Here is a 27,292-nt window from a genome sequence, read left to right as displayed (position 1 = left end):
TTTATTTTCCTATAAGCACATTGGAATTTACGTACATAGACATAGACAAGAAAAAATGTGCCCCACATATGTGACATGCACGTATGAGTTTCAAGTTTATTGCCTTATGTGTGGTTCATACACAGTGAACGTGTTATTTGGATCTACGTCATTTCGCAAGGTGTTATGACTGAGGAGATAATATGACAAGAAACTGCAAACAGCAACACATCTTTTAAATCAATGTAAGTATACATTACAAGTATTTTATAACTAGAGGAGCACATTTAACGCTAAACAGTTGGTCTTCCTAACACATTAAAAAAAAACGACAAAAAAATAAAAGAACTTCTAATTAAGAAATGTTACTACAGCACTATAGTGAATACCTTAATGATACTGAGATGTTACTATTTGAAAAGCTTCCTTCTCTCTGTTAAACTTTTGTGTTTGTGTGTTCTGGGTCTGTGATGTGAAACTCATACGTAACTTACCAACTTGTACACCATCATAGTATGCAAATAAAGAAAAGAATATTGAAATCAAAGTTGACCAACTTAGTATTAACGTATAATAAAGAGTAAAAGAACATAAAATTATAATAATGTAATCATCATCAAGAAAAAAAAATAACAGAAATCTCGGTGAGGGGTGAGTACTTAGTTCATCTTGCGATGGATTTACCTCTGACTACGTCTCTTCTTGTGTGAGTTTATTTTTTAAGAACATTAATAGTTGCCAGTACAAACGAATTTAATTATAACTTTTCTGGCAGACAAAAAAGTCGTTTCAATTTTTAAATTGTATAAAGCGAGTCGCTAAAGTGTCACAGTCGGAAACAATTTACTTGAAGTGGGGTAAACGGCCCGTGATGGACAGCTGTTCATTAGTGAAGGAAAGTAAAACAATTTTCTTTTAAAAACCTTTTAGATGTTTTAAAAGGGTTCCTTTAATTTGTTTATTACTTCTGAAGTGGGCTGGGAGTAAATAAAAACGTAAGAAGATCAGCTGCTTATCTTCCCGCTCGGCGGTCGTTAAAACCGACAGTTACTCCTAATATACTACTACATAGATACATAAACTCACGCCTATTTCCCACCCAATTTATGAAAAGTTGATTTCCAAACAGTTTTTACTATGACTGTACTATACAAAAAAAAAATCGGGCGAAGTCAAGCCACTCGCCGTAAAGAGACTCGCCATAGCGGGAATCACCGTTCGGGCAGTCGCTGTCAATGCAATAATTCGATGTTTAAATAAGTATCATTATCACAAAATATTTTTCAAATTAACTACTTACCGAGAATGAGACTCCAAATGCCCAAGTTTCTTATAAATTGAACCATAGAATACATTCTTCCAAGTTTAAAGGAAATTGGGGTTGGGTCGTTAATCACAGGAAGTGACGCGCGCGGTGTTCGACTTCCGGTTTCAGAGACAAGATTACGCTATGAAAGCCTTTACGTATAGAAAGTTTCGTATAAGGTATTAGGCCTGCGTTCGATAAATGCGTTCAGGAAGTTTTGAGATATATAAAAAAGTCGAAGTTTCTTTTTCACTACTTTATGATAAGCTGTAGAGCTAAGTTTATGGTTTACTACTTTATGATAAGCTGTATGGCTAACTTGCGCATCGTGATAAAATTTTGTCACGGTCATTTTATCAATTCTGACGTTATAATTATAATTATAAGATAAGATTCTTTATTTGCCATAAATGCAGTGTGACAGATGTTACAAAAAAATATAGTTTACCGTGCATTTATATTAAGTACATAAATCATGCAAAATTTACAAAATTTAAAATATTATAAAAGTTTCAATACAAAGGTGCTATTATGAAATTAGTTGTACAGATTTAAATAAATGTCATTAAATTAATTCACATAAACCAAATTCAAATTAATAAAAGTCAATAAAAATTATAGAAAACTAATAAAATAAAAATAGAAGTATAACAAAATTATTTTTCATTCAACAACGTTAAGTCAAAGTTCAAATAATAAAACAATAAAACAAAGTGCAAATACGATGCGGGTAGAAATATCTTAATTATTTTTCTTACTTAGATATCTTAATTAAAACACATAATAACGGGTTATTACCGCGTTTAAAGCAGGGTATGACTCTCGGACTCTCGATATTTCGACACTGTTGCAAGTGCCATGATCACGGGATGACTGATGAGATTGGATTTGAGTAGGTAGATCCATAATTCGAAATTCGAGTACCGAAATTCGAGTATTCGTATTCGAGTGTCGAAATATCGGGAGTCTTATATCCTGCTTTGAACGCGGGAAGAACCCGTCATTATATGTTTTAATTATGATAATGGCCCCGATTCCTGCAGACATCTCTTAATTTTACTTTAAGTTATACCTGTCATTTTCTTATCCGCCGAAAAGGAAAGGGACGGATGATTGACAGCTCTTAATTTTAGGAAGAATGAGTAAATAAATGAATAACCCGGGCGAATTTTTAGACGGTTGTTTTAGATTTGTGCTTAAAATTGACGTGTGTTCCATAAATTTTATGCTTGTCGATTACCCGTCCCTTTCCTTTTCGGCGGATAAGAAAGTGACAGATATAACTTAAAATAAAATTAGATGGTGTTTACAGGAATTAGCACCATTAACCGCGTAAACTTAAAACAACGTTATAATTACGTATGTCGTTAGTTTATACTGAATGTCTTTGTGTTTAATACTAGGAAGTTATATAACATGAATTTACACACTGTTGTCACAGCTTAAAAGGCTAAAATCGTTTATAAGATCTTCTCTTGATTAATGTGTGTATCTTACGAAGTTACAAGTAAAGTAAATACATCAACGAAATTAATCACTCTCTACCCAGGGGAGCAATTAATAAATTATATTTAGAAATAAAGTGAAGCCAGATTCGGTTGTGTAACATAGAAAAGAAATGAAATGAAGTGAAGTGAAGTGAAATAAATGTGGTATATATATAAAGGGAAGTAATGTAAACTAATAATAATAAATATGTAATATAATAATTATAACTATTATAATTCTTGTTATGTATGTAATATTTAATTATAATATATACGTCTGATTTATATTATGTATGTATGTATTTATATTTATATATTTCTATTTTATTTTATTTTATTTATTTATTTTATTTTTATTTGTTTTTTTATTTATAGTATTTATTATTTTATACAGGATTTGTTTCACTGTCCCGCACCTAATTGTAAAAATGTTTCCTATCCACTGGTTGCCTGGAAGAAATATGCTGCTTAGGAATAAGGCCGCCTGATTGTATTGTATATATCATCTTCTGTGTTAATTTGATTTGTATGTTGTGTGCAATAAAGTATATTTGTAAACTCTTCGCTCCCCACCAGCAGCTGAGCTAGGTTTACCTCATCCCCTTCGGACATAGTTTAGACTTGAATCGTATGGCGTTACACGTCATAGACATAGACGCGCGAGAACGATAACGTCGATGTGTGGTTCTGTGTAAAACGAGGTTGTTTGTATGATGTGTCCGGGGTGTGCTTATGTAGTATCACATGTCTTAATGAAATATATGCATAATACAGATAGCAGGGATTTTGTTCCAAAATGTACTAAGACAAGGAAAATATACTTTTAAGTATACAGGGTGTTAGGTTAGGCTATGATTCTGAGTTAATATCAAGTGGAATTTTTCGTCGCAAAATTCATGATTTTTTTTCCTTTTTTAAAAATTATTTTCAATTCTATACTTTTGCGATGAAAAATTCCACTTGATATTAACTCAGAATAATCAGCTGAATCATCCCCCTCAGTATTCGTTACGATGTTACTTACACCCCACACAAGTACATACGGTAGCCATACAAGTAGGTATGGGTGTTAGTGACACCGTAACGAATACTGAGGGGGATGGTTCAGACCATGATTCTGAGTTGATATCAAGTGGAATTTTCAGTCTGAATATTCCTGAAAATTTTTGTGTTTTTTTTAATTATTTTCAATTCCATACTTTTGCGACGGAAAATTCCACTTGATATCATCTCAGAATCATGGCCTCAATCACCCCTCAAAGTTTTTGTTACGATGTCACTAACACCCTGTATATTACAACCCCCCCCCCCCCCCCCTGGCTACTCCGTACTATCTCTCTAAATATTTATTTCATTACGACTCACTTTACTTACTGTTGTCTGTTATCATTACAGGCGTACACCACAATAACCTTGACACCAGGGTTGATGAGGTTGGTAATCCACCTCACAACCCATACGATAGGACGTGGTCCTTTAAAAAACTACAGTTCTATCTAAAAATCATATCCGGAATATGTTTCATTCTGCAAATCAATATTAATGCTCTAAATCTACCAAAGGGCAGGGTATTGTAACTTGACAACGGGACTCCTCAAGGCATTTCCCAGGGTTGTCTGATAAAAACTAATCGAGGAAGTTTGTATAGAAATTTCGATTAAATGAACCCTTGAAACCTTAAGATAGGCCGCAAGCCTATTAATCTATGTCCCCAGAAAGGGAAAATTAATGAATACAACGGGTTTTCATTAGAGGTACACCAATATAAATATGGATGAAGTTGTATGCCTTTGTTTAAGGAGATATATCGCTTTTCTAAGGCGATATTAGAAACTTAACAGTTTGAGTATTCGGTTTGTTTTATTAAGAATGTTCTTAAACTGCTACAGAGCATTCCGGATAGTCTTTTTAATTGCTTTTTGATAGCGAAAGACTTTTATACTCGGCTGTTTTCTTTTTGACGTGACTTATTCTAGATTTTCAAATGGCATTAACTGCTTGGCCAGAAAAATAGGAGACCTAAGGGTGCACAGTTGGGAGTGAAACTCGGCTCGGGGCGTCGTCTGGGGAGATTATATTTGAAAGAATAAACCAACCCTATAGGTCAATAGCGATAATTTGGGCAATCATCGACCACGACGTTGGGGTCGGTATCGGGGTCTTCAAGTGTTTGTTTTCGCGTATGCTCAGCTGGAAACAAGTAAAAATGTCGTAAAACTATCATAGGTCTTTTGTTGTTTCTAGAACGTTACACCAATATAGGGGCGACCTTTAAAGCCATCGTGGTCCAACAGTCAGTGGGCTCATCGATCACGGATGTCCCGGGTTCGAATCCCAGTAGGAATACGGACCATACACCAATGCGCTGCTCCACTGGAGGTGTTTTTATGGCTAATAAGCCAGGAATGTCTAAACCCTCCGAAACTTGAATAATCTTTTCGGACAATCGGGTGATTCAAGCCTGCAATATCCTCAAATAAAAGACAACCAAAGGACGTCATCAATCAAAGGATATTTTTTTTTTACCTTTGATGGGTTTGCTCTTGGCCCCAGACTTGCCCAAAGGCATTGACGAGGCCTAAGATGGAGCTCAGAAGGTGCCTGTTCACTCTGGCCTTGAAAGCACCCGGGTTATATGCATTCGGAAATACAGAAAACGGCAGAAAATTTCATAAAGGATATCTAAAAAGAACAGTGATTTTGACAATGTTCCCATCGGACCTACACAGCATGAACCCAACGCTCTAAGCACTAGACCCCGGAAAAGATTATCATAAACATCTTTTTTAATTTTAACCCTTGCGAAAAAACTTTGACGCTTCCGCAAGTAATTATCAAAACAAAAACTCATTATCTCTGGGTCGACTTATAATTTTTTGTAAATTACGTGATAAGTTCAGTTCACCTCATTCAAAACACAACAGCACAGACCCCTTTTTTATTGTTTATTGTCCTAACTTACTGTTTATGTGTTGAGTTCAAACCCCAAATAAATTAAGGGTCCTCAAAGTTTTAATGTGGATATACGGTTTAAATTAAACAGAGTAAATTTTATTATCACGAGAAAATTATAAGTGGCAATAGTATCATAATATGCAGGGTGTAAGTGGCATCGTAACGAAAACTTTGAGGGAAGATTGAGCACATTGTCATGATCTAAAATATCAAGTTTTCCGTCGTAAAAGTATGAATTTGAAAATAATTAAAAAAGAATTTTCCGAGAGAAAATTCCACTTGATATAATACTCTGAATCATGGTCTGAATCATCCCCTTCAGTATTCGTAACGGTGTCACTAACATCCATACGTACGTACTTTTACGTGTATCCTATAAAATTAATACTTTGATGTAGGTACTATTTATTACTTGGTGTACACGTGAAGGTAGAGATTTGGTAGATTTCATTGATATAATTAGAAACTGTGTACTGAATAGTGGTCCGGCCAGGGAGCATCAAACGGTCCGCTTACCTAATCTGATTTGAAAGGTCCGGTTTTTTTACAGAAGCGACTGCCTGTCTGACATTTTAACCCGCAAAGTGAAAACCAGCCCAATACAGGTTAGGTCACACACCTCGAATTTCTCGGGAAAGTGGGTTTCTTCATGTTGTTTTCCTCACCACCGAGCACGTGATAATAATTTTTATGATCCAAATGAATGAATCCGAAAATCATTGCTCTATAGGCCCGTGCTGAGATTCAAACCTGCGACCTTACAGTGAGAGTCAAGCGGCCTATATGGCCGTAAGCCGCTAAGGAGTAAGGGAAAGGAAGCGTACTATCTGTCTCACTCGCACTTAGGCATTAAGCGGCATACAGTAACAATTGTATTGAGATTGTTGTATGGAGTTTCCAATAGTAATAGTATATAATAATAAGTATGTTTTTTTTTTGCCCAATGGTCGGATGACATTGTGAGGTATGCCGGAAGGCAATGGATGAGACTTGCACATGACCGGAAAGCATGGCGTGAGGGAGAGAAGGCCTATACTCGGCAATGGGGATACAGGCCGAGTAGATAGTACATAGATACAAAGAGAATGTATTTAAAACATAGTTCATTTTATTTAAAAGCTTTTTTTATGACGTGACTTATTGTAGATTTGCCGCATATGGCATTAACTACTTGGCCGGACAAATGGGTACCGCTGAAGGCTCTTACCCGGTACAACGTTTAAGACAACAGGCCTGAGGGTGCCAAGTTGGGCGCGAACCTCGGCTCAGGGCGTCGTCTGAGAGGAAGAATATTATTGATTGATTGATTGATTGAAGAATATTTGAAAGGATTAATCGACCCTAGTGGGTCGATAGCGATAAGTGCTGAATCAGGGAAATCGTCGACCACGCCGGCGGGGTCGGTATCGAGGTTCTAAAGTGTTTGGTGTCGCAAGCTGATTAACCGCCTCTATGGCTAGGATTTTAAAGCAACAATATTTTCATTTGTACATACAGAATTGAAGTAAGGTGTACCACAGAAGTGTGCTAGAGGCGGCAGGGATTTATGCCTCTAAACGCCCGCCGGATACGCCCGTCCTATGTTATTTAAGACTAGATAGAGTTACGAATGTACAGAACGCTTCGTTACAAATAAAAATAAAAAATAGTTGACAGTAAATGGAAAGGGAGGATCCGAAAAAGGAACGAAAATGCTATTTTTGAAATTTTGAATTTAGATCTAAGTTGTTATGTTTTGTTCTTTTATACCGGCATTTAGTGGTAATATTGCCCGTTGCGTAGTACACGAATTTTAAAAGAAATAAAAATTGTTATTTACGAATGGAATTTTGAGAGGATTCGAAAAAGGTGTACACAGAAAATAATTGGATAGCTATGCATTTTCTGAATTATGAATATGTCATAATTATAAAATTTGTTTTTGTAGGTGTTTTTGGTCTATTACAGAAACGACACCCAGGACGTTTTTAAGTGCAACCAGTTAATTTATTACTTGGCATGAAACTGATGGGACTTCTGCACCTTCATCATCATCAATTTAACACTTTCAAGGACACAACGTCTTTTTTTTTAATTTATTTAAATGAAAAACTTAAACGGTAGATTTACAAAATCATCCCCGCCAAACTTATGAAGTTTGATGGCGAGTAGCGCTCATAATATGTTTATATCATAATTTACCTACCGACAGTAATTATTAATACAAATAATATACGAGGGGAGGTCAAAAAGTTCGCGGAATGAGGGGGAAGGGGGTCGAAATTAAACACGAAACTATTTTTCCTTTTCAATATATTCTCCCTTAACCTTAACACATTTTCCGGATCTATCAAATAATTTGTTTATTCCATCATAAAAAAAGATTTCTCTTTGCTGTCAAAATAGGCCGAAATTGCAGACTTGACTTCTTCATCATCGCCAAATTTTCGTCCACGCAGTTCCTTTTTCATTTTTGGGAACAAATAATAATCGCTGGAGGCCAAGTCTGGACTGTAAGGCGGGTGGTTTAATTTTTCGAACCCGCATCGGTGAATGGCAGCCGTCGCAACATGGCACGTGTGGACGGGTGCGTTGTCGTGCAAAAGGAGCACACCTCTTGACAGCTTTCCTCGTCTTTTTTCCTTGATAGCCTCTTTCAATCTATCCAGTAAAGAAGCGTAGTAATATCCCGTTATAGTCACACCACGATCTTTATAATCAATCAGTAAAATACCTTCTGTATCCCAAAAAATAGTGGCCATGATCTTTCCGGCCGATTGTGACACCTTAAACTTCTTTGGAGGAGGTGTGCCTTTTTTATGCCACTGCATCGACTCTTGCTTCGACTCAGGTTCATAGTGGTGAACCCAGGTTTCATCTCCAGTAACAATCCGGGCCATAACTTCTTCCTTATTCTCTCCACAGAACTCTAAAAACTGGCGAGAACACTCGACACGCTCGCTTTTTTGAAGTGGCGTGAGCATTCTTGGAACCCATCTTGCGCTGACCTTAGTCATCCCAAGATGTTGATGTAGGATATTTAAAATACTTGTTTCGGATACACCGACCATTGCTGCAAGCTGCTTCTTCTTCAAGCGGGTATCTTCTAATACAAGTTTCTCTACTTTTTCGATGATTTCCGGTGTGGTGGCCTCAATGGGCCGTCCGGAGCGGGGGTCATCTTCAATCGACTCTCTTCCTTGCTTGAAAAGACTATGGCACTTGTAAACCATGGTTTTACCAGGGGCAGAGTCCGCGTAAACTGCTAACAGCTCTTGAAAAATCGTCTGAGCGGATTTTCCTTGCTTGGTGAGGAACTTAATGACGGCGCGGTGTTCAATTTTCTCCATATTCGCTGAGTTCTTCCCGATTCACTTGTTTGCTGGTCGATAGTTCAAACGTTAATGACCCGATTTGCTTCAAACTTGGTACATATACTGTTAATGAGGTGTGCAACTAGAGGCTACCTGTACGAGCAAACCAACCCCCTCCAACCCCTCCATTCCGCGAACTTTTTGACCTCCCCTCGTATTACTTACAGCTATCGAGCAATACACTTCTTAGTTTAAATTTTAACAGATTTTTACTTAACTTATTATTTTGTCTTAACAAGCTTATTTTATTAAATATTTTTGGCACTAAATATGACGACAATCTTTCTCCATTATTCTCCATTTATTCCAAATTTCTAATGACGTTCCGATTCTAATGTGTCATATCTATAATGAACCATCAATGACCCATGGTCTCCGCCCGTGAAAGGAGCCACGCTCTTGTCGGTGCAGCATTTTCCATGCTACTTTTTTAGGGTAAAATAGGGCCTGCTCCTGACCTTATGTTTTTCTTTTTACGTGACTTATTGTAGGTTTTATTAACTATTTGACCGGAGCTGCGCCTTATCGTACATTGAGATGTTCTTTATAATCACTTGTTTATACAATTTTCCATTTGTTACTTAAGCTCAACGTAAAATTGTATTATTTATTACTATAGTCGCCCATATTTCTGATTTGTTAGTTTAAGTTTACCTTTTTTTTTGACGTGACTTATTGTAGATTTGCCGCAGATGGCATTAACTACTTGGCCGGACAAATGGGGAGCGCTGAAGGCTCTCACCCGATACAACGTTTAAGACAACAGGCCTGATGGTGCCTAGTTGGGCGCGAACCTCGGCTCAGGGCGTCGTCTGAGAGGAAAAATATTTGAAAGAATTAATCGACCCTCGATAGCGATAAGCGCTGAATGAGGGAAATCGTCGACCACGCCGGCGGGGTCGGTATCGGGGTCCTGAAGTGTTTGGTGTCGCGAGCTGATTGGCTGCCTCTATGGCAGTTTAAGTTTACCGAACGCATTGGATTATTACGTTATTGCACTAGTAAATCTGTTTTTCTAAAAAAAATAAGAATGATATACAAAGTTTTTCTTTTTCTAGCAAAGCTATGAAATAAAATCTGCAGTAACAAATAAATCCAGTAGTAGTGTAGTGTGGTGTAGTAGTAGTGTGTAGTGTAGTGTAGTGTAGTATAGTGTAGCGTAGTGTGCAGTGGTAGTAGTATACTGTTCCGTGTGCAATAAACTTTTAAATAAATAAATTGTTCATATCGCCTACCAGATTTCGAGAAGAAACATCGATTTGCTTAGGAAGGCAGAAAATATTATGCAGTTGCAATGTGGCCAGCATTTATCATTGTCTCAAGACCGCATCACACGCGGGCCTGACTGCTAGCGGTATGATGTTAAATTATTTACACTATAGTATATAGTATTCCTGCAACCAGGATTGATGAGATCGGTCACTGAAGAGAGAGACGAGAAAACCTAAAAAAAACCTATGAGCTTTGTCAGGAACCTATGGCGGCTCAATAATAACCCTGACACCAGGGTTGCTAAGGTTAGTCACCATACAATCCACACGGTAGAAGGAGACCTTGCAAAAATGTTGTTTTTAGAGAATACGGAGTTAGTTTCGCTTGTTCATGTGCCAAAACATTCCTGTCGCTCTATACCTATCAGCTTCTCGCTCCCCGCTAACACTCACAAAACCGTAACTCCAGGCTCAAATTGGGAAAACTCAAGAAAAATGGTCTCGAGGTGACTGCGACGTACGCTGATCGATAGTTCTGGTAGACTCCAGGCTTTAGTCTTTTATGAAATGGGATTTTAAAGTTATAAGGATGATGCACATGAATAATTTTATATAATAATAGCTACTTTTCGCGTACGATTCAAAGTAATCTTTGGGCTCCAGGCTGTAGAAAAAAGAAAAGATTATTTTATTTTACATAGGTACTCACAAGCAAAAATAATCTTTACACGGCATTACAATAGGCGAATACTTGTGTAATGTAATGGTGAAAATCGAATCCAAGTGAATGCTTGTCAATTTACAAGTAAGTGTGTAAAATAAAATAATATTTCTTCGTTTAAATACTTACTCAGAAAAAAATAAATTAAAAATACTTACAATTTGAGATCAGAATTATTTAGGTGTTCAATGTAATTATGGATAAACTTGTTGCAGGACAATTTATTTTTTCAAGAATAATAATAATAATATTAAATACCTACCTATTACGTAATACATTATATTATATTTATCTTAAGGACTTTAGGATGAGTCATGGCAATATCCATTCTTTGGTGTTTCTTCACTAATGAACATTCGCTTGTAATGTAACATTTATGATTCGATTTAAAATTACATTACAATATAATAGGCGATTTACATTAGAATTAGAATATGCGAAAACTTGTATAATTGTGTAATGTATTGGTGGAAATCGAATCTAAGCGAATGCTTTTGTAATGTTAAATGGTCGATATGGAATTTGTAATATTACACATGGGAATCCTCGTCAGTCAGAGATGCAGTATGTAATATAATGCTGAAAATCGAATCATTAATGTTACATTACAAATAGATTTTTTTCCAACTAGTCAATTGAGTTTTTTTTTACTAAATGTCTTTTTTTTTGACGTGAATTATTGTAGATTTGCCGCAGATGGCATTAACTACTTGGCCAGAATACTAAATGTCAAAATACGAAATTAATATGGAATTTGTATGAAAAAGCACGCTGTGACGTCATGAGAAAACGTGATAAAATGTCTGACTTGTTATTACGCTTTACTTGATTAAAATTCATAAATGGGTTAAATAGAAAAAAGAAAATGTTTTCCTTTAGTTTTAGATCTGTCTTTATTTAGTAATCAGAATTTCATAATTTATCTTGAACCTGGTACACGACCCACTTAATAGTCACCGGTGCAGAAGCATTAGCGACGTATGTTACGGATGTCTGTTTTACCATAATTAGCATAATTTCAATTAATTTCCATATCTAAACTTGAGTAATGCTATGTCCAGAAACTGGTAGCATTTTATCCGAACGCGGAGCAGTCGTATGAGGAGGATTACCATGAGTTATTGTAATTTATGGACAAAATTTCTAACACTTTGTCATTTGCAAAACTTTGCCCGGGACTTTCTTAGCTTTTAATATTTTTATTTTTTTCTCAGATAATTCTACTAATCTTCTCTATCTTAAGTGTTATTCATTTTATACCCTTATAATTATTTTGTTGCATTACTTATTTATTACAATACATACATGATCAAAATAAATGTCTATGTAACTTCTGTGCTCTGTCTCTTCTCTTGTGTGGGTTCTGAGGTGGATTACCAACATCATCAACCTTGGTGTCAGGGTTATTAAAAGTCGCCAAACAAGGGGGGTTTCTCGGATAGCTCATGACTGTTCCCTAAACGATGGAACATCTTACATCGCGTCCTGCGTGCCCGAACACCTGCACGCAGGAGGATCTGATGAGCGCTACAGATAGCGCCGTACTTGTTGCCAAGTTTTGGGCCGATAGTATTTAGTTTTCCATCGACACCATATGAAAAAAAAGATTGCATATCCAAAAATGCCTAAAACGCATGGCCAACATAGCTAACCCGCTATTAATTAAAACCCATACGGAAACATCTTCGTTCCTGCTAGCTCGCCGCTTCCGGTCAATGTGGACGGTTTCTTCAATCCCATTGTCCCACTGTTGGGCATTACGCTGGGATTCATGCCAACTGTTTTGTTACGCGTTTTGTTATTGTTACTTGTTTTATTGTCACAGCCTTCATGGTCTAGTTTGTTAGAGCATTGAGTTCGCGAACCAAGTTCGATTCCCGATGGAGACATTGACCAAATCATATTATGAGACTGTTCTTTGTTTGAAAAGTAAGATCTTCTATCGTGTGGGTAGAGATGGATTACCAACCCCATCAACCCTGGTGTCAGGGTTATTATTGAGCCCCCATAGGCCCCTGACATGACTCATGTAACGACTACGTACTTACATCAGTAAGTAATAACCGGGACCAACGGTTTAACGTGCCTTCCGAAGCACGGAACATCTTACTTTTGAACAATCAGGTGACCAACCTGTAATGTCCTAACCAAACTAGTAAAATGGTTCAAAGTAAGATGGTTCCGTGCTTCGGAAGGCACGTTAATCCGTTGGTCCCGGGCTACTAGCCCAAACACCTCTACAAACCCGTAATTAACTAGTTAATTACGACCTATTTTAAGTGAAAATAACTACTTATTTAAAACTTAATTTAAACATAATAAGTAAAAGTACTTATTGACTAATTTTGAAAAGGCTTATATATTTTTTTCAAGTTTCAGTTTATTATCATGTAGCGACTACGTACTTACATCAGAAAGTAGTAACCGGGACCAACGGCTCAACGTGCCTTCCTAAACACGGATCATTTTACTTCATGTCAGGGGCCTATGGCGGCTCAATAATAACTCTGACACCAGGGTTGATGGGGTTGGTAATCCACCGACAGAAGAAGATTTATTTCCTATTATTTTTAGTCTTGGTTGCTAGTAAACGCAGACTAAAATGTTGCACCAAATGAACTGCGGCAGTTAAACTGTTTAAATAACGAACCTTCAATCGGGAACCTCCTTTTATTTCCTCTCCTTTTTCGGAGCGGATCTTTCGTTAGTGAACACGTTGTTTGTTTACTCCGTAATAAATTTTAGATTTGCAAGCAAATACGCCTTGTTTGAAGATTAATTATGTACTAGGTTCTGAAGTGTTACTTGTTTAATCTTACTGTATGATTGGGTTGTGGAAGTGACCTGTCTGTGAAGTGTAAATTACGAAAAACCTTAACTTTTTAGAGGTTTAACACTGTGCGCACCGTGTCGAAAGTTGGAAAGGATCGGGTTTTGTGTCGTTCTGTGTCTTCCACAACGCGCGCTACTGACCGCGCACTCATCTACAATACCTACACCTACAGCGATTATTCGATCACCGGCTTGTTTGCTTTAAATCATGTCGTCAAAATGCAGCGGATGCCAGAGAAAAATTCTCGACTTACATTATATGGAATGTACAAAATGCAAAGATACATACGACCTTTTTTGCATAAATATGGCCAAGGATATCTTCAACAAGCTAACCGAAGAAGCTAAAAGTGTGTGGTTATGTCCAACTTGCGTGTCTTCGCTTCCGAAATATGATAACAGTTCGACTCCTGTGCGTCAAATCACAACTTCAACCTCTGCGTTGAACGATACCTACTCGAAGGACTGCGAATACAACGTAAACAAGATGCGCGGTAGTAGGCCGCAGGCACCCAGACCGAACCCGAGCTCCGATAATTTCGCGACTAACCTTGAGCTTCACATTGCAGCACAATTCACTGAAATTAAGGAGTACATGGAATCGAAATTGAATGCGATAAAGGAAGAAATTTTATTAGAACTCACTAATAAAATCAGCGTAATGGAGGGTACGATCCATCAAATCAAAGACCAATATAATACATTACATGAAAGAGTTAAAAAATGCGATGACTTTATCAGTGCTATGGAAATGAAAGAAGCAAACAGAGATCTTAAAATCAATGATTTAACATCGGAAATTGCCACATTAACTAAAAAAATCTCTAACATTGACACTGAGAACAGTTTACTTAAAACTAAAATATCTGACATTAGCGCTTTGCGACTGAGCCTTAATGATGTCGAGCAACGGGCCCGCCTCAATAACCTAGAGATCTTCGGTGTTCCCGAAAAAAGTAATGAAAATCTTTTCAATGTTGTTTTTAAAATCGCAACTAAACTCGGGGTAGACATTACAAAGGATGACCTGGATTATGTAACGCGTATACCATCTCACGCTCCTACACCAGGATTACCTAAAACCATCGTGGTAAAATTTAGAGCTGCTCAGCTGCGCGACACACTTCTCAGCGCAGCCCGCAAGACGCGTGGGTTGACTTCGGCGGACATTCAGATCTCGGGCGAAGGTAAACAAATATTCGTAAACGAACATTTAACCTCTCACAACAAGGCTCTTTTAAAGGCGACTAGATTGCAATGTAAGGAACTGGGTTTTCGGAACATATGGACGAGAAATGCAAAGATATATATACGAAAACACGACAAAGCCCCTGCTATAAGGATCCGAAACAAAGAACAAGTAGAAAAGTTAAAAAACGTAAAATAGTTAATAAACTGTATAACTTTCGTTTGTTATTTTTATGTACTTTATATTTTGTTTTTTTTTTTTTAATTGTGTTACTGTTGCACCCACACTACACACACACACTGTCACATATTGTTATATTACATATTTATTTGAAATATATACAAACTGCTATGATTGCCGTATATTGGTTAGTCTTAGATATATATTACATTTGTCGCTGCTGCTGGAACAACAATATCTTATTCGTATTAGATAGTTACTCAATTTTAAATAAATGACTTTTAAATTTTACTTTCAAAATTCCCGTAGCATTCGCGGTAAATTGATAGATTTTACGCAGGGACTTCTGTTAAACGATTACGACATAGTAGGTATATGTGAGACTTGGTTGTTGGACAGCATAAGTGACTTAGAAGTAAGCGACAGTCGTTACGATGTACACCGGTGCGACCGGCCGGTGGTCGGGAGCGTGTGGCGGCGCGGCGGCGGCGCGCGCGCAGTGGGCGGCGGGGTGATGCTGCTGACGCGTCGGGAGCTCGGCGCGCGCCGCCTGCCCGCCGCCGCGCCTTACCAGCTAGCCCATGTCACTATACAGGCCCGCGCGCTTGGCGCTGTGCGGGACCTTAATGTCGTGTGTGTTTACTTTCCTGGTAGTGGTTCATCTCACGATGCACAGGTAAGGCATCTGACGACTTATTTGGCTAATTTTATTAGTACACGTTCGAGTGATGACTATCTTCTGATAGGGGATTTTAATTTCCCAGAAATTGAATGGAAGCCGAACCCAGACAACATAAATTTCTTGACATTTAACGTATCTAATGAAGCACAGATATCTTTTTTGGATACTGTTCTTGATCTTGGACTTTTGCAGTATAATGCCGTTATAAATGGCAACGATCGGTACCTAGACCTTATTTTTTGCACTTTGGATGTGACCGTTACCCGCAGTTCTTCACCTCTAACTCGTGAAGATTTACCTGATCACCCAGCCTTAGACTGTGAGATTCCAAATTTAAATTTACGTAAAATGTTAAAAAACCCCCAAACTAAAATATATAATTTCAAAAAAGGTAATTACGACAATATTAAATTGAGAATAGGCGGCATTGACTGGGACACTAAACTTAATCAGGGGAGTGTGGATGACGCGGTTTATTACTTTAACAGCGAGTTGCAAGTTATCATTGACGGGGAAGTTCCATACTTTTATACCAATGGATGTGGCTATCCAATATGGTACTCAAAACCTTTAATTAAAATAATAAAAGAAAAATATAAATATCATAAATTATGGAAACAATATGGAAATCAATTAGATTATGATAGCTTTTCTCTGCTCAGACAAAGACAAAAGGAAGTGCAAGCGGAATGCTGGAACCGGTATACCGAAGGCTGTGAAAACGCACTTACAAAATGTCCTAAGCAATTCTGGTCGTATACAAATTCCTTGCGTAAGGACCGAGGAGTGCCGTTGCGTATGAGCTCTGGGGATAGAGTAGCGTGCGGTGGCTCCGATATATGTGAGGCATTTTTAGAATATTTTTTGTCAGTATATACAGATGCGCCGAATACATCTTTTGATAATTCTAATACTGCATCATTTAATTCTATAAACTCAATCAATTCTATAGAAATTTCACGGTCAATGGTAAAAAAATATTTACGGAAATTAAACCGCAATAAGGGGGCTGGCAGTGATGGTTTTCCTTCTATATTTGTGAGCGTGTGTTATGAGGAACTAGCCCTTCCACTATCAATAATCTTTCAAAGGTCTATTACCGAAGGTATTTTTCCCAAGAAGTGGAAGGAGGCCCATGTAACACCCGTTCACAAAAGTGGCTCGAAACAGGATGTTCAAAATTACAGACCGGTGTCAATATTGTCAGTGTATGGTAAAGTTTTTGAATTAATTGTTCACGACCAAATATACCCCGTAGTGGCCGCACACATACCTGACACTCAACATGGCTTTATGCGCAGAAGATCGACCGTCACTAATCTTGCAGTGTTCACAGATTATGTTGCACGGCATATGGACATGGGTTATCAGGTTGACGTCGTGTACACCGACTACTCAAAGTGTTTTGATCGGATTAACCACGATATTTTAATTTTAAAGTTACATAACATCGGTGTGCATGGCGATCTCCTGAGATGGATAATATCTTACCTTCGTAACCGGATGCAGGCAGTTAAGATTGGCGCTTATAAGTCAGACTTCGCGCTCACTCCATCGGGGGTCCCACAGGGGTCCCATTTAGGACCTCTACTGTTTAATGTTTACATACATGACATAATGACATGTTTTGAGCACTCTAATGTTTTAATGTATGCTGACGACAAGAAGATATATATGCCGGTGCGTTATACTGCAGATTGTGAAGGGTTGCAGCAGGATCTAAACAGACTCTCTGAATACTGCTGCAAGAATCAACTTGACCTTAATGTCAAAAAGTGCCAGACGATCACTTTTACGAGAAAACGTAATTATATACAACATGATTATGTCCTTGGTGGTGCTGTTATTGCAAGGGTCAATATCGTTCGCGATCTTGGTGTCATGTTGGATATGAAGCTTCTGTTTACAGTACATTTTGACTATATCACGCAAAAAGCTAATAGAATGCTAGGTTTCATTCACAGATGCTCTAAACCTTTTCGGAAGACTAATTCGCTCAAGACCCTTTACTTCGCGTATGTCAGAAGCATCATGGAATATGCGTCGCCAATCTGGTCCCCGACTTACGTTACATATAACGCTCAGCTGGAATCTGTTCAACGCAGGTTCACAAAAAGATTGAGCTATCGCTGTAGGTTAAAATTGGGCTATGACGAGAGGCTATCTCATTTTCGTATGCAGTCTCTCGAAGATAGGAGGGTTGTTGTCGACATGAGGCTTTTATTTGACGTGGTTAACTCGTTGCTAGACTGCCCCGCACTGACGGAACGGATTGGTCTCTGCACCTGGACTGCTCGCATGAGACGTAAACGCTTGATATGCGCTGGTCTGTCGCGGACTAATTATGCCAAACACTCTGTTATGCATAGAATCATTTCAACGTTCGAGGAGAGATTTGGTTCTGCGGATATCTTCTTCCTTAAACGTAATGAATTTATAAGACTTGTCGTGAAACAGTTCCCAGATTTCAATGGACCGGATGGCGCAACATAGCAGAACTAATTTACTTATTATTTAATTACTCTCCTAACAATTTGTGACAACATGCAAACACATACATACTTACATATCTGCATCCACTTTACAAACGCAAACACATCAAATCTTACTCACCCATCACCTTGTGCGACAGTGCCCACCTAATTTGTCTGCCTCATTTTGTCATTGTTATTAAGTATGTACATTATATAATATCGGATATCCGCTCTCATTATTGTATAATATGTATTTTGATTTGTCAAACTTTTTAATTGGCTGTATAAGTATGTAATCTTAAGTTGTTAATATTGTAGTTTTATGCTGTAAAGTTTGCAATAAATGATAAAATAAAAATAAAATTAAGTCAGTTTGAAAAAGCGTGTAACACGTCAAGAGAAAAAAGAAACAAAAGATAGTACAGGCCAAACTCATCAATTCTACTAACGAGAGGCATTGCCGTGTTTCGAAGTTGGAAGTTCGAAAGAAAACTGTATATTACTTGTTTTTCTTCTACCTTCAAAGTTTGTGCGGCAAACAGAATGCTGCGAGTGGTCGAGTACCATCCTCTCGATAGGGGTGCGAACTAGATCTTTTTTTAAATAGCCCGCGATTATAACCCAATTAGGGCAGTCACAGGGTATTAGGGTTCATGTTAGGGCTTACTGTTAGACCAACGTGATATGTGGTGAGACGTATCTGGGGACCAAACACTTCAAGACCCCGATACCGACCCGCCGGCGTCGTCAACGACTTCCCTCACTAAGCGCTTATCGCTATCGACCCACTAGGGTCGATCAATCCTTTCAAATATTCTTCCTCTCAGACGACGCCCTGAGCCGAGGTTCGCGCCCAACTAGGCACCCTCAGGCCTGTTGTCTTAAACGTTGTATCGGGTGAGAGCCTTTAGCGCTCCCCATTTATCCGGCCAAGTAGTTAATGCCATCTGCGGCAAATCTACAATAAGTCACGTATAAAAAAAACAGGTGAGCCGTATCGCCGTCTATAATGGTCGAGCCAATTATATTAGCGAATTAATAACTCATTGGTGCAAGTCCGATACCGGGAATCGAACCGGAGCTCCCCGTTTGAGCAAGCCGGTGAACCTATAGTGATTCAAACATTTTCTCGCTTCATTTGACGTTTTCTAAGTAAAAGCAGCTTCTCGTTTGCACCCCTATTGAAAGTTACTTAAGTAAACTGAACTAAGTACGCTGAAGTTGAAATACCATTCTAACTTGCATGTTCACTTATTGTTACCTTCAACTTGTGAGTTGGAGTTTAAGTGATTGGACGAATGAAAAGTAAATTTAGTTCAAAATAGGTTGTATGCAACAATATACAATACAGGATGTTAATGACATCGTAACGAAAACTTTGAGGGATGATTCAGACCATGATTCTGAGATGATATAGAAAATAATTAAAAAAAAAAAAACAAAAAAAATATGAATTTTCCGACAGGAAATTCCACTTGATATCAACTCAGAATCATGGTCTGAACCATCCCGCTCAGTATTCATTACGGTGTCACTAACATCAATGCCTGCTTGTATGGTGTATAAGTGACATCGTAACGAATACTGAGAGGGGTGATTCAGCTGATTATTCTGAGGTAATATCAAGTGGAATTTTCCATCGCAAAAGTATAGAAAAAAACTATAATATAAAATAAACTATACAATGTAATACAGGTTGTTAGTGACATCGTAACGAATACTGAGGGAGATGATTCAGACCGTAATCCCGAGTTAATATCAAGTGTAATTTTCTGTCAGAAAATTCATGGAGATTTTTGTGTTTTGAATTATTTATATTTTGAAATTCCGCTTATACCAACTCAGAATCATGGACTGAATCATCTTTCAAAGTTTTCGTTACGATGTCACTAAAACTCTGTTTACGCATATTTATTTTTTAGATGAATTGCTTCAATGTGGCCGTGATAGAGCCCTTGGGCAAGAATAGTCGGAACCGGAGAACATGCATTAAAATTTTGTTGAAAGTAGAAGAAGTGCAAAAGTGGCGTGTAGGAGTAAGTGTGCGTAGTAGTGTGTGTGCGTAGTAAGTGAAATTCCGTGGTCTCAAACCACAAGTCATTAGCAAGACATTAGTAACGGCCTCTGTGGTCTAGTGGTTGAGCGTTTGGTACACTTTCTGACAGTCCCGGGTTCGAATCCCGGTGGCGACATATCACAAAAATCACCTTGTGATACCTAGGATGGCTAGGACGTTACAGGCTGAACAGGTTATTTACTTAAGTAAGTACGTAGCCGTTACATAAGTCATGTCAGAGTCCTTCGGCGGTTTAATAGCAACTCTGACACCAGGTTTGATGAGGTCTTTATTCTTTTTATAAACTGTATATTGCTATATACTATTTAAAACACAACGAATTTATTAAAAACATCATAGAATAGAAGGAAAGAGGGGAAGGGGAAGACCAAGAAGAGCTGACATGGAACAGAGAGTTATTCGTCAACTCGTCCCATATGCCTACGGCCCATTTGGGACGAGTTGCAGAAAATCAAAATAAACAAAAATTTCATTCTGCAACTCGGCCCACGTTAGTATCGACATGATAAAATGTACAATCAGAAGCAAAAGTGTAAGGATAGAAATAATAAACAACTATGTGTTTGTTAAAAATTATTTAATCATACCGATTTGTCACTGAATGAACATAATAATAAAAAATTACAAAAGTAATAATTATAAAGCAATAAACAGTTAAAAAAGATTTTCATCACAGAGTTTACACCATTTAAACACACAGTAATCAAATTCAAATCAAAGTCCAAAATTCGAAGCCAGAGTCACAGATTTCACAAAGGGATCGGAGTCCAAATTCAAAGCAACGGTAATATTTTTGAAGATGTTCCACAGGCACTGAATAACGTAGCACTTCACTTTTCCTGTCGGGAAGTAGAAAGCATACTAACCCTGTTTTTAAATCAATCATATCTATGTAATATTCCCTCTCCAAGAGCGGCACGTGCAAAGATAAGAGAAGGATCAACAAAGTAATTTTATTACTTTATTGTCTATAAAACATCACTGGACAACAAAAAAAACAAAAAAATATTTTGCGGTCTCATTTTTCTATTCATAGGCCACCTGCATCATTTACTTCAAAAGCAAGCGCCACAACCATTGTTTGTTTTCGGCAAGTAACCAAAAGCCATAAGTATCTATTGTATTCACTTGTACCTTTGATAAAATTTGTCCATACGTCGGTAAAATGAAACAATGAACTATTTTCGCAGAAAATCTTTAAATCTTTAAATTTTATAATATTAATATAATCAAAACAATGTTGATAAAAAAATCTTAAGAAGACAACAGTTTAAAGGAATACATTTTATATTAACACTTGTCTTGCTGACAGTACTCAACGTTGATAAGGTTTAAAGTTCCACACAGAAAATAAATGGGACGAGTTAATTACGTAGGCTGCTGCCGGAGGATCGAAAAAAAACCGAAATGATTTATAAAACTATTTAATTTCAGTAATTGAAATTACAATATTTAAACTTATATTAATTAAAACTAAAAGAACCTAACTTGTTCGATACAAGAATAAGTAGTGACAATCTAAAATTATACATCAAAAAGTAAATGTCGAAATAGTGGGGAAATAATATTGAGTCTGCGGAACGTGTCGTCGCTTGTCCTCAATCTAGATGTTAACGCTAACGAAGGGTTTGCTGCGTCGGCAATAGTCTTATAGTAGGCATATGTAACACCTCCCCCCTAAGATGAGCAACTATTTTAGCACGTTCAGTGAAAATGTTGCGGGGACGTTCTCCAGGGTTTGAAGTTGTTTCTTATTTCCAGGTTTTTCATAAATATGTCGTCCAGGGGCTGGCGATGCTGGATCCTCAATCGTCTTATGATGCCATAGCCGGTAGCGACGTAACACGATGTAGAGGGTGAGTGCGCCTGCACTTAATATCACGATGTAGAAGGGTATGGTGGTGTGATACAGGGCGTTTGGTTGCGCTCGTTCCAGTTGAAGAGGAGCCTCCATCATGATCCTATCTTCTATCTCATGCAATCCCTTGAGATTAATAGAGTGGAGATTAATATGAGATGTAGTGGTAGGGCGTTTTTCTTCATCATATGGTATCTTCATAAGTTTCAGAGGCTGGCCTTTTATCTCATCGTTATCATTGGTAATAGTGAACTCCGGTGTTCGCAGGTAGCAGTTGACGGGGATAGTAGCGAGATAACTTCCCTGCAGTGAGTTGATGTCTTCTCTTCCGCAGGTTAGGCGTACTTTCGTGGGTTGTGGGAAGGACACGACGTAGTGCTGGTCATCGAGCTTCTCCATGGCTTCTCTGGATAGTGATACCTCTGTAAAGTGGCAGGAATTCTCCAGAGCTTGATTAGTAATGAGATGTTGTATACAGTCAGACTTGGTGCGAATCTGGTGGTTAATGTTCTCCTCGCAGAGATACCAGTTATTTAACTTCGGGCATTCTGCCTCTATGTACACGAACTTATTCTCAGTATTGATTGCTATGAAAGGATAAGAGGGGATGAGAGCTAAGTGCTTTTTATTAGGCACTATAGAGAGTCTATACAAGTCATAAGTACTTTTTGAAACTATAGGGAATCTAAAAATGATAACTATTTGCCTATCTATGTAATAAAACCCAGGTTTAATCATATCGTAATATTCTCTCAATTCTAAGTTTAAAATTTGATCTTTATTATAAATTAATTTTAATTTACGTATCATAGTTTCTAACACTTCTACATCTATCATAGAATGATGCGTGCTAGAGGCACGAATAAAAGCTAACGTATTTTCCAACCTAATTATTTCTGACATAAGGTCCTCTACATTTTCAGTGACTATTTCTAAAATTTGGGCAAATTTCGCATATTTAATTAAACTACTTTCTCTATAGGTTTCCTTGTCCAAAAGTAACTCTAAAGTGGCATTAATTTTATTTTGGTTCTCAATCAGCTGGGCTAATGCACTGCTGTGTCGTGACATCCATTCTTTACTCAAACTAACGTAATTATTTAACTCGGATACAACTTTATCTTGATTTTTCTGTAAGTAATTGATAGCGTTATTATATTTCAAAGCGTCAGTGTAGTCTAAGTTACCAGATATACTTTTTATTACAGAGCCCAGGCTGTCTACAAGACCTCTTTTAGCGCGGTTTGGTTCTAATGATCTTAACTGACTTAATACTTTGCCAAGCTTACTCGTAAGATAAGTTATTTGTAACTCGTATAGAAGGTAAGTGTCGTTACTAAGTCGCGAATTGTAGGTAAGTAATTGAGCCTGTAACAGATTAATTTTGTTTTCAATCTCGTCCAGTTGTACGTATTGAAGGAAAGTATGGTAATGGGTTGTCAGTCTAGTAGCTCCGAGTTTGTAAGGTAAAAGTCCAGGTCCATCGTCAAGGCTTTCAAGTCTTATCTCTTGAGGTCGAGTCAGACGGATCACCAGTAACAGCGGAATTCTGTAACAATTTAGGAACACGTTTCAGGCGCGATTTAGCCACGGGGCCACGTTTCTTCGAGGTATAAATATGTATGGGTAAGTCGGCGAGAACAGTGTCCTGGGTATAACGCGGTGCGGTTTTTTGTCGGCTCGCGAAAGGATTTTTAATAAAAACTTGTTGTTGCGGTGAATATTCTACTTCGGGCTCGCGGTCTTTATTGCGGCTCTCTATTAACGCGGTACGATTAGCAAGTGAAGATTCGTTAACTATTTCATACACTTTTTCCATTTGCTCTTTATGATTTTGCGTGTACTGTTGCAATAAGTGTTGCGTAAGATCCATGTCGAGGGTATCACGTGCGTCAAAATGTCCAGTCAGCAAGTCAAACGGTCTGCATTTAGTAAAAGAGTGTATAGAGCTATTGTAAGCGATAATTGCATATGGCATAAGATTGACAATTGGCTCGTCCTTATGTTGCAATTTTAATATTCTGAGGTGTTCAAGTACAGTCAAGTGGAAACGCTCTATGTTACCATTGTCATTTGGGGAGTGGGCAAGAACTTTATGATGATTTATCTTATGAAGTCGGGTAAATTCAGAGAAAAGTTGGTTGGTGAATTCAGTTCCATTGTCAGTTATTATAGTCATAGGGAGACCGTGATGAGTACAGTATAACAGTAACGCTTGCAAGATACTAACAGCTGTGCCGTCACGTAAATGGTACGCTTGTCCGTACTTCGTGAAAACATCGATGAAAGTTACGTATTTTTCACTTTGCACAGTGAATAAATCCATGTGAATTATCTCAAACGGTTTTGTAGCTGGAGGTACTAGATTAAATTGTGGTCTAATGGGATTCCTATCGTATTTAGCTTGTCCACATATTGTACATTCGTTAATAAATTTAGTTATGTGCTCCTTCATTTTAGGCCAGAAATATCTTCGTGATAGAGCGAGATAACACTCGTGAATGCCACGGTGGTTAGTCTTACCGTCATGGTAGTGGCGAACTATATCTTGTTGGCGAAGATATTCCTTGACGTTCTCCAGTTCAACCTTGGATAAAACAAGGTTCATAGAAGAACTTTTGAACTTGTCCTGGATGATCGGGATGATAGAGTACATGGCTAAGGGTGGATTTATTAAGATTGCGGTTTTGACTTTAGGGTTGACATATTCTTTTATAGCGTTAACTACATCGTTCTCTAGATTTGATTCGGACAATTGAACAGCTACACTCGTGTGAGTGTCGAATGGCTTAGTCATTACCGGTTTACGTTTAACGTCACTAACTACAGTGAAACGGATTTGTCGGTGAAACTTATTGAGGGGTTCGTCTGTAATTGGGACTTCTAGGATGGGATGTTCGTTAGCAGTATGTACGGTGTTAGTCGATGAGTCAGCTAGAGTCGGTGGTTTTTCAGAAGGGTTGCCTAGGAGTGAACTGAGCTCCTCAATTTCCTTAATTAGGGACTCAACCTCCTCATTATGGATCTCAATACGAGAAAGGGCGTCGGCATTAGTATTGTGCTTGCCTTTCTTGTATACAACTGTGAAGTCGTACTCACTAAGTCTTAGTCGCCATCTAGTTAGACGTGAATTTGGTTCTTTTAAATTCATCATCCACTGGAGTGGTTTGTGGTCAGTCAGTATCCTAAACTTACGTCCAAAGAGATATGGTCGGAAGTACTTTGTAGCCCAAACTATGGCAAGAAGTTCTTTCTCGATGGTACTATAATTCATTTCGCTCTCGTTAAGAGTGCGAGAAGCGTAGCACACGGGCTTGTCCGATCCTATAGGCCCTTGGGATAATATAGCTCCAATAGCTACGTTTGAAGCATCTGTGGTCAGTATAAACTCCTTATTGAAGTCAGGGTACTGAAGTATGGGGTCATTAGTGAGAAGAGTTCTACATCTCTCGAAGCAGTTAACATAGTCGGAGTCTAACGTGATTTTTCTACCTTTTTTTAAACATTGGGTAAAAGGTTTTGTTATGCGAGCAAAGTCGGGGATGAATTTACGGTAATAACCGAGAAGACCTAGGAACTGCTTAATTTCCTTGGGGGTTTTTGGGATTGGATACCTCTGTATGGCTGAAATCTTGTCCGGGTTAGGTTTTATGCCATCACTACTGATGATATGACCTAAATAAGCCGTTTCAAGTTTAAGGAATTCCGATTTATCCATTTGGATCTTAAAATTGGATTCTCGAAGGCGTTGGAAAACCTTTTCCAGGTTAATCATGTGTTCCTGAAGGGATGTGCTGAACACAATGATGTCGTCAAGGTAGACAAGGCATATCTCGTTTTGAAGACCTCTAAGGACATTATCCATAACTCGTTGGAAGGTGGAAGGCGAGTTTTTAAGTCCCATAGGCATTCGAAGAAATTCGAAATGACCATGCTCGACGTTAAAGGCTGTCTTGGGGATGTCCTGCGGGTCCATTTCTACCTGATAGAAACCACTTGCCAAGTCTAAGGTAGTAAAGTACTGGCATTTCCCTAGCTTGTCAAGGACATCGGCAATGTTGGGTATAGGGTACTTATCATCTATAGTCTTTTCGTTAAGTTTACGAAAATCGACTACTAGACGCCATTTTTGCTTACCAGAAGCATCCGCTTTCTTGGGTACTACCCAGATGGGTGAGCTCCAGGCAGAGTCCGATGGTCGTATAATACCCTGGTCTAACATCTTAGTTATCTGATCTCTAACTTCCTGTCGGTGAACGAATGGGTAGCGATAGCTTTTCGTGTACACGGGGACCTCGTCAGTTGTTCTAATGCGATGTTTAATTTTATTGGTGAAAGTTAGGGCTTCACCATCGATATAAAAAACGTCTGCGTAACGGGAACAAAGAGTAGTGAGATTAGCTTTTTCCTCTTCGTTAAGATGGTCCGTACGCAATCGCGATACCACGTCCTGCTCGCGCAACATAGCTTGTGTGGTGCGCGTGCACTCTACGTTGAACAACTCGGCTCGGGCGGGGTGATCGAGTGAGAATATAATGTCGTTTGACGTTGTATTTTCGACTTCTAAATAACCACGGTTATTAGATACAGTAGTTAGACACTCGTAAATCATACAGTTACAAATTACCTGCTGTGGGATGATGACGTCACCGTCGGGTGCATCAATGGGGATTCGAATCAATTTGGAAGTACCGGCGGGGATGATATCCTCATAAAGGTTAACATTATGTGAATTGTACATTCTTATTGGATTTATAGCAGATCGCGTAACTAAATTACCGTGCTTTAAGTCAATTTTTGCTTCCCAAGTCGTCAGTAAGTCCAATCCTATAAGTCCATCAAAGTAGTCATGAAAACGGTATACAAATAACTTGATACTATCGTTGTCATTGAACTCGGTGAAACAAGGTAACGTGATAGAATAGTCGTTCCTACTTGTGGCGTGAACATTCGTAACTTCAAAGGGATCGTAGTTGAGAGGAAACTGC

This window comes from Pectinophora gossypiella, chromosome 23, assembly GCF_024362695.1.
Source record: "Pectinophora gossypiella chromosome 23, ilPecGoss1.1, whole genome shotgun sequence".
Lineage (NCBI taxonomy): Eukaryota > Metazoa > Arthropoda > Insecta > Lepidoptera > Gelechiidae > Pectinophora > Pectinophora gossypiella.
Note: the sequence above shows the minus strand (reverse complement) of the source record.